At 51.6% G+C, this 8,413-nt stretch overlaps 1 long non-coding RNA gene across 2 annotated transcripts; it reads right to left on the bottom strand.

Annotated features, from left to right (window-relative positions):
• Positions 1 to 835: 835 nt before the first annotated feature.
• Positions 836 to 8,413, bottom strand: LOC120411449. 2 transcript variants are annotated; one of them, XR_005603752.1, is made up of 3 exons: positions 8,148 to 8,162; positions 7,357 to 7,587; positions 836 to 1,081 (listed from the first exon to the last, which is right to left on the bottom strand). It is a non-coding gene; the product is annotated as an uncharacterized LOC120411449 (long non-coding RNA). The 2 variants fall into 2 exon arrangements; XR_005603751.1 differs by lacking the exon at positions 836 to 1,081 and having other exon boundaries at positions 7,348 to 7,587; positions 8,148 to 8,413.

Genomic DNA, 8,413 nt, shown 5'->3' with positions numbered 1-8,413 from the left:
AAAACACCCTGTGATCCATAAATGCCACAATCCAGACGCCCAACTTCAACAAGTCATCCTTTTTACCTAAAAACACTCACTCTCAACTCTTAGATCTTTTGAAGTTTTACCCCACAAAATTCCCCTATTTTTCCACCACTGAATTCCTCAGTCCTGCTTCCAAGGATTTCTTGAATACCATGGGGCTTTTCTCAAGATTTACCCCCACGACCTTCCCTACGTGCCCACTGCTCATCACCTCATTTTTCCCTCAATGTGTTCATTCTCCACCCCAGAGAGTTTGTCAAGTGTTGCCACCAAAATGTTCCCCCTCTGTCCACTACTGAGTTCCCCATTTTGCCTCCAAAATATTCATTCTGTCTCCTCCAGATTGCATCCACTTTTATCCCCAACATTTTACTTCCTCTACAATATTGATTAAACCTTTTCCACCCCAAAAATGTGCATTCTCTCCCTTAAACAGCACCTCAGCTTTTACCTCAAAAATGCCCCAGAGAGAAACTCAGATTCAGCCCCCAAACTCCCATTTTCCTACACAAACAGTTCTTGTGGCCCCTCTCAATTCCCCCAGGCTTTCAGCTAAAGGAAGAACTGGAAGCCTATTCCCTCATCTCCGCCCTTGTTTTGCTTTCCTGGAAAACCTTGCGATCCCACACTTTCTCCAAGAGATCTGATGGGAGTACTGGAAGGTTTGCTCTGTCAGAGAGCCTGGGGGGTTTACAGCACTTGTTCCTCTGCATCTTTACCCTTTCTAACAGGTTTCCCCTGGAACGGTGTTGTGGGAGAAGCTTGGAATTACCAGAAATGGATCAGGTTCACATTTTTGGCCCCCCAGTTTTTATCTGGTTTGAAATTCCTAGAATTACCCTCAAATGTGCCCTAGAACACTGCTGTGAAAGGATCAATGAGAAGAACAGCCTGAAAGCAGAAAACCACCTCCAGCAGCAGCCGGAATGATCCCATTTCTGTTCTTACCTGGTCCTGCCAGAGCTCCCAACAGCCATTCCCATTCCGAAACAAGAGCTATGGAAGACATTCCTGCTGTCCGTGAGGGTGAGGTGGCAGTTCTGGATGTTCTTTGCTGTGGAACCAGACAACAAACAGAGTGGAAATGATCTTGGTGGTTCCTTCCAAGCCAAACCAGCCCTGATTCCATGCGTGGATCAGCACCTGTCCCAACTCCATTCCAGAAACCTCCCCCCACTAACCCGGAACTTTCCTTTTTCTGCTCAACATCAGGGATTTGCTGCCGAGTGCCCCGGGCAGGGGACGCCTCAGCCTTCCTGGGACCGCAGCATTCCCTGCGCTGCCTCAGCACTCCCTGCGCTGCTGTTCCACGCCGATCCCGTGGTCCAGCGCCTGTGCGGGCTGCAGTGCCGGGCTTCCCCACAAGGCGGCAGCACCGGGAGCGAGCAGCCCCGGCCGGTCCCGCTGGCTCGGGGCAGCTGCGCCTTGAACCCGCCCTGAGCCGGCGGGGCCGTGAACACAGCGGGCACAACCCCACCGGTGCCCTTTTTTACTCTCAAAGGCACAGGATCGCAGCATTTCCTGGGCTGGAAGGGACCCACAGGGAGCATTGAGTCCAAATCCTGGCCCTGCACCCCAAGAATCCCACCCTGTGCCCGAGAGCCTTGTCCAGACCCAAACTCTGCCCCCAAGATCCTGAAAACACAGCGGGGCTGGGAGAAGGATGACGATGGAGGATTTTTTATATAGATCTCCTTGTACGATCGTTATATAGTATCATTAGATAGTCCAGGAATCCATCCCTGTGCCTGGACACCCATCCCTGGGCCGGGACACCCATCCCTGGGCCGGAATACCGATCCCCCGCGGCCCCCACTGTCCGCTCGGGGCTGTCCCCGTTCCCCGCTCACCTCCGAGCCCGGACACCGAGCCGGTGCCCCCGGCCTGGCCGGCGCTGCTCCCCGGGCTCCCGCCATTGCCGCTCCTGGCGTAGAAGGGCGGAAGTCACCGGGACCGCACCAATGTGGCGATTGCGTCAGCAGCTATTCGACCTTCTCAAGATGGCGGCCCGGAATGACCCCCCCGCTCCGACTATTCGGCTGCCTGAATGCTCCCGCCTGCCCCAGGCGCCGCTGACCTCACAGGCGGTGTCCGCATAGCAGGAAACGCCTCAGAAAATTGCGTGCAAGCGCTGGGCTGGCGTCGGCGTCGGCGTCGCGCTCAGGCAGCCGAACAGACGCAGCTTTGGGGGGGGGGGGGGGGGGGGGGGGGGGGGGCGGGCTTCCCTGCGGCCATATTGAGAAGGTCAGAAACCAGCGTAAACGACCGCCATCTTTAGTGTGGCTGGGACGTAACTTCCGCCCTTCGCCGCCATCTTGGATGCTGGCAGAAGCCACTTCCGGTCCGGCCGCCATCTTTAGTGTGGCGGTGACGTAACTTCCTCCCTCCGTCGCCATCTTGGGTGCTGGCAGAAGCCACTTCCGGACGGGTCGTCATCTTTAGTGTGGCTGTGACGTAACTTCCGTCTTCATCGCCATCTTGGGTGCTGGCAGAAGCCACTTCCGGTCGAGCCGCCATCTTTAGTGTGGTACACTTAAGGGGCCCCCGCCGCCCCTCACGAGGGCGTCTATTCGGCTGCCTGAATCCGGCCCGGACTCCGACGCCGGCCCCGCGCTTTCCGCGCGATTTTCCGCGGTGCTTCCCGGTGCGAGGACACGGCTGGGGGGGTCAGCGGCGCCGGAGGCGGGCGACTGCTCCGCGACCGGCGGCAGGCATCGGCAGGGACACCTCTCAAAGGGGCCTAGTGCGTCCGCCATCTTGAGTGTGGCGGAAGTGTAAACCACCCTCTGCAAGGTCACTTAACGCCGTCCCGAGAGCGCGGAACTGCGCCTTCCTTTCCGAGCCGCCCCCTTGAGAGCGGCACGCGGGCGGCTCCATTCCGACCGTGCCCGCCCGGTGCCCCCCGCCCGGGTCGCGCTGCGACCGCGCCTCTGCTGCCCGGCAAAACCGGCCCCGCCCCCCGCGCTGTCATTCCTCGCGGTCGCCGCCCCGCACGGCGCCCACTCCTTTCCATAGCTGTGGCCCCGCTCACGCACGGCCGTGTCCCTCGGCGCTCCGAACCGCCCTTCGCCCTCCCCTCCGCTGACAGACCCAGCCCCGCTCGCTCCCGCTCCTTGCCCTTGCCACGCTCGGCAGCCACCGAGGCCGCCGCCCTCTCGGCTCAGCCGGCACCGGGCGGCAGCAGCGCCGGGGCGCCGTGTCGGGGGCGGCAGTGCCGCGCTCTCGCCACCAGGCGGCAAAAAGCCGGCTCTGCGCTGCTGGCTGCACTCCTGCGGGCAAAAGCCGGCTCTGGGCGCTCTGCAGCTCCTGCAGCCCGAGCGTCTCGGCTCCTGGGGCCAGGCACTTGCTTCTTTCCTTCCTACAGAAAAACGCCGGCTCGTTATTCGCAAAACTTGCTGATCTCTATTCCCAGCTTCTTATATTCCTGTATGCGACAGAGTAGAGAGAGAGGGCTGGCTCATTTCAAAATGAATTTACATCTAAATCAGTAGCATTTGCCTATAGATGTAAAAATGAAGAACTTAACAGGTTTTAGTATTCTGCACACATCCCTCCCTGGGAGGAATGGTAAAAAGTTAAAAACAAATGAAATTTTAAAAGTAGAAAGTTAGAAACAAACAAAGAGGTAAAATACAAGAAACGAACAAATTTCTAAAGGTAGAAAATTAAAAAGTTAGAAACAAAGTTAGAAAGGTAAAGTTAGAAAAGTAAAAACAAATTTAAAAAGGCACAAAGTTAGAAATGTAGAGTGTTAGAAACAAACAAAGCTAGAAGGTAAAAATGGGGAGAAAAACAAGGTATAAAGTTTTCAAAGTTACAAACAAACAAAGGCAGAAAGGGACAAATCTAGAAAGTTAGAAACAAACAAAGGTAGAAAGTTAGAAAGGTAGCAACAAAAATGGTAGGAATGTAGAAAGGTAGAAACAAGCAAAAGTAGAGAGTTAGAAATGTATAAAGTCAGAAAAGTAGAAACAAAGATAGAAAGTCAGAGATGTAGAAAGTTAGAAACTTGAAATGAACAAAGGTAAAAAGAGAGAAAACTTACAAAGGTGGTACAAAGTCATAAAAGTAGAAACAAAAAAGGTAGAAAGGCAGAAGGTCAGAAGGGTAGAAATGAACAAATGTAGAAAGGTAGAAAGTTAGAAATGAAGTTCACTTTGCTAAGGGCCTTCTGCTCTCTTGGGAAAGATGCAGAGCAGGCCAAATGGCTACAGGTAGAAGCACCAGGTGTGACTGTTCTTCCTTCACCTCCCAGAAAGCTGGGGGGTTTCATGTTTGAGTCAGTGGCCTAGAAGGGGCAGAAAGTCTGCCCTGACAAGTGTGTGGGCATGGATCTGTTTTGTCTTTCCCTGTGCCCATTCCCAAAACTCTCTTAAAACTTTCCCAAAATAGAAACACAGAAATACTGGGGCTTGTGTAATAAAGAGGGATCCTGCCTGAAGAAAGAGTGGTCTCTGTTTGTTTTTTTCCAAGCTGCTACAGAAATAAACAAAGGTAGAAAGGTAAAAATGAACAAAGGAAGGAAGGTGAAAAAGGTAGTTCAAAATCTGTTTATGGCCCTATGAAAAAGAAAGTTGCTTTGAGCTGAAAACCTAAGGAGGCTTTAGGCCCCTCCCTGCAGGCACAAATTCCCTCTCTCTGCTTCTTCTTTTTCTGGGGCTGCATTTCGGAGCAGCCCAAGCTCAGCGATCAATCAGGGAATAAAGAGGATTTTTTCCCTTCACCTCTGCTTCCCCAATCTCCTGTGGCCAGGGACATTTAACAGCCCCAATTTAAAGAGCTCTGACCTGCAGACAGCAGGAAAAAGCTGCTTTTTCCTCTGCTGATCCTCAGATGTGTTTTCAGTCCCTGCTAGGCGACTCCCTAATTCCAGCCCTGTAACAAAAGGCCCATTTTAAACCCAATATTCCTATTTCAGGCAGAGCTGGGGGGATTTTCCTGAGTTTGAAGTTCCTGGAAGCCTTTGGCACTTTGCTTTCAGTGATCCTGGATCCAACCCAGCACGAGCTGCCCCAGATCTGGGGCAAGGTGGAAAGAAGGGAGCAGATTAAGATCCTAATCTTGATTCCATCATGGATTTTTTCATCACCAGTCCTGGTGAATCACTTTCACTTTTATTATTCCTCCTGTCCCATTCTCCATCTGGGAGATAAGATCTTCTTCCCTGGGCTTTTTTTTAAATTTAAGGTAGATTGCACTGACACCTTCTGAGGGAGGATGGATTGACAGCTGAATGGATTTTAGTAGAGGAAACAGCTTTAAAAAGCCAGAAAAGATCTGTTTATGGCCCCATGAAAAAGAAAGTTGCTTTGAGCTGAAAACCTAAGGAGGCTTTAGGCTCTGTACAGTCCTGAATTAATGAGAGTTTCTGTTCTATTCCTAATTTTCAAAGCTTTTGCTTTTAAAGACAAAGTCCATATCAATGTTTTGTTCCAGCCATTACCTGGCTTCGAAATCTGGGACCTCAGCCGTGCTGTTCCCTAACCCCAGGGATTACCCAGCCCTTCTTTCCCTTGTATCCTAAATACCACACAAAAAAAGGGCCGAAGGGCTCATTTCAATTTTATCTGCAGTGGTTTTATCTCAAAACTTCCTCGAGTGTTCCTCTGTTTCTCTTTGAATCCAGGGGCGAGGGGAGCAGCTCCTTTGGAGCTGTGATTTTCCCAGATTTCCCAGGCTTTACGGGAAGGGGAGGAACCCAAGGTCGTTTCCCTCAGTCAGGAATTTTGCTGTGGGAATTCAGCTGCTCTCCAGGCAGTTCTTCTGTCAAACCATTAATCAGCTCGGAAAAGTTGATTAATCCACGTAGGGGCTGTGGAGAGAAGGATACAAAGGAACTTTTCCATGATTTTGGGGCTTGAAGAGGGACTGAATTTCCCTCGAAGCTGGGAAGGGCCTGAGGATAATAAAGCAAAGGAGCAGCTTCATCTCTCCCTGGCAGAGAGCTCTGGGCTCCATTATGGATACAAATCAATCCCAGCAGGATTTCAAAGGGTTTCTTTAGGATGTCAGGTCCCTCTTTATCAGATGCCTGCTGGGATTCAGGGCCTGCCTGGTCACGGGGTGCTTTGATAAGGGCTGGATTTAAATCCCAGATCTGAGAGCAGACATGAAAGTTCCCTGGGTTTCTAAGGGTTGAAAAGCTCGAGCTGGCTTCGCTGCAGAGCTTAAAAATCAGGATAAGAGAGAGCAAGGAGTGGCCAGCAGGCTCAGGCTCCTGATCACGCCCCTGGGATCCATGGGATCCATAGGATCCGTGGCCTCTGGCACGCTGCTCCAGCACCCTGCAGGGTGACTGACAGCCGGGCAGGGGAAGGAGCCACCAGCAGCTCTGCGATGTGCACCATCATTCACCTTGCACGTGGCCTAAACAGCCACCAAGCACCGATGGACTGACTGAGCCGAAAATATCGGCGAGATCTCAGTTTGCACTCCAAATTCCCTGCAGCCTGTTCCCTTCCTGATCCATCCCTTGAAGCAGCAAGAGTGGAATTCCTCCCGTGGTTGCTCTTTCCCTCCTGTTTTCCACGCAACAAGAAAAAGCAGCCACGTGAACAGGAGTAAAAGCCCCAAAGCCACAAAAAAGCACATTCTCAGCATCACTAATCCCTGCCAAATTGCCAGGAACCTTCCAAAACTACATCCAAGCTTGGAAACAGGGATCCAGTTGTTTGTTTAAGCAGCTATTGATCCAGTCTCTTCCAGCTAATTAAACTATTCACTATTTAAACTAATTAAACTGCTCATCCTGCTCCTGGCAGCCAGAGGCAAAGCAGAAATCGTGTCTAGATTAAATGGTGATGGTGAATGTGCCTATCCCAGTCCTTGGAGAGGTTGGAATTGCATCCCTGTTCCTCTGCTCTCTTTTCCTTCCTTTTTCCTGCAGTGATTCCCATCCGGATTCCTCAGCTCCAGCTCTCTGAGCAGCCTCACGGGGAGCATTTCATCCCCTTGGAGCCAACTCCATTTGTTGCATCCTTCATGCCTCAACCACCCCTAAAAGCAGGGAAGTGCTGATGGGCAGTGCAGCTGCTTCCACTCGGGAATGTTTCCAGTGGAACAGGGAGGGAATTCTGAGAAGCTTCCACCCACTGCACGTCATTGCTGGATAAAAGGTGAGGCAGCAAAGGATCAACAAAGGGAGATTTCAGCAAGACAAAGTCCAGACAAAGAGGCTGCAAGCATGGCTGGGGCCGCTAAACTGGGAAAACTGCAAGGTCAGGCTGTGGGAACATGGATTATACTGAGGTCTGGAACTGGTGTTGGGAAGAGAGGGAGAAGGAGAAGGAGAGAAAGGGCCCAAAGTAACTGCACAGCGAATTTCCTTACCATGAGCCAGGCTCATTCCCTGAGCTGACCAATATCTCTGAGCTCCCCTTCATGGCACAGCCCTGCCAGTAAAGAACAGAAGTTCCTGCCGCTCCCACTGGAATTCTGTAGCGTGCCTGGCATTCCATACGTTCTGCTGCCTGAGAATTCCTGCAGCCGTCCTTGGGAAGAGCAGTTCACTGCCACAGGAGGAACAAGAGGAAAGCAGTTGCCACTCTTGGGTTCTGTGCTCTGTAAAAAGTAAAACCAGATAAAGATCAAAGCTCCATAAAGCTGGAACCATCTCCAACCTCGGGACAGCCCTTCTGTGGGAAAAGCGTGGATGGGCAATTAGGAAGGAGATCATCATGCACATGGGCAAGGGGGGGGGAATTAAATTCTGCTGCTTTCCGATTGAGGCCTGCTTCAATTTGCAGCCTTTATAATATCAGTTTAATGGGACTTTTTGTGCTTTAAAGAGGTTTTTATTAGCTGGGGGTTGTCCCTGCCTGGACTGAGGCACAGCACAATGAGTCTCCTGCCTGCTGAAGCCGTGTCGTTATCCCAGCATCTGAAATTAAAAACCAGCACTCTGGGAAACCTCTCTACTCTGAGGAGAAGTGTGAGGAGTGCTTGGGTCTGTGGAGAGCCTGGAACAGCTCTGAGAGACACCAAACATCCTGTGGATCCCAATAAACAGCAAAACATTCCAGCAGCTCCTTCCAACACCGCCCTTGTAGGGAACTCTGTCACCCCAGTGGGTATTTGTGGGAGTAAGGAAGAAATCCCACTGATGACCTCAGTGTGATCACCTCTGGTTCGTCTGGGGATAAATCTCCTTTATCCTTCTGGGAGAATAAAGGAATCCAATGCTGCCTTAATCCCCTGCTCCTCAGAGTCTGGATTTCCAGAATCCATCTCCTGGCCCAGCATGGGAAGGGTTGTCCAGCGCTGGAACAGCTGCCCAGGGCAGTGGTGGAGTCACCAACCCTGGAAGTGCTCATAAAATACATGGATATGGCACTTGAGTGTTCATAAAATACACGGGTAAATACATGGGTAAACACACAGATAAATG

Source organism: Corvus cornix, chromosome 28 (genome assembly GCF_000738735.6).
Source record: "Corvus cornix cornix isolate S_Up_H32 chromosome 28, ASM73873v5, whole genome shotgun sequence".
In the NCBI taxonomy this organism is placed as follows: Eukaryota; Metazoa; Chordata; class Aves; order Passeriformes; family Corvidae; genus Corvus; species Corvus cornix.
This window is presented reverse-complemented; position numbering and strand designations above follow the sequence as displayed.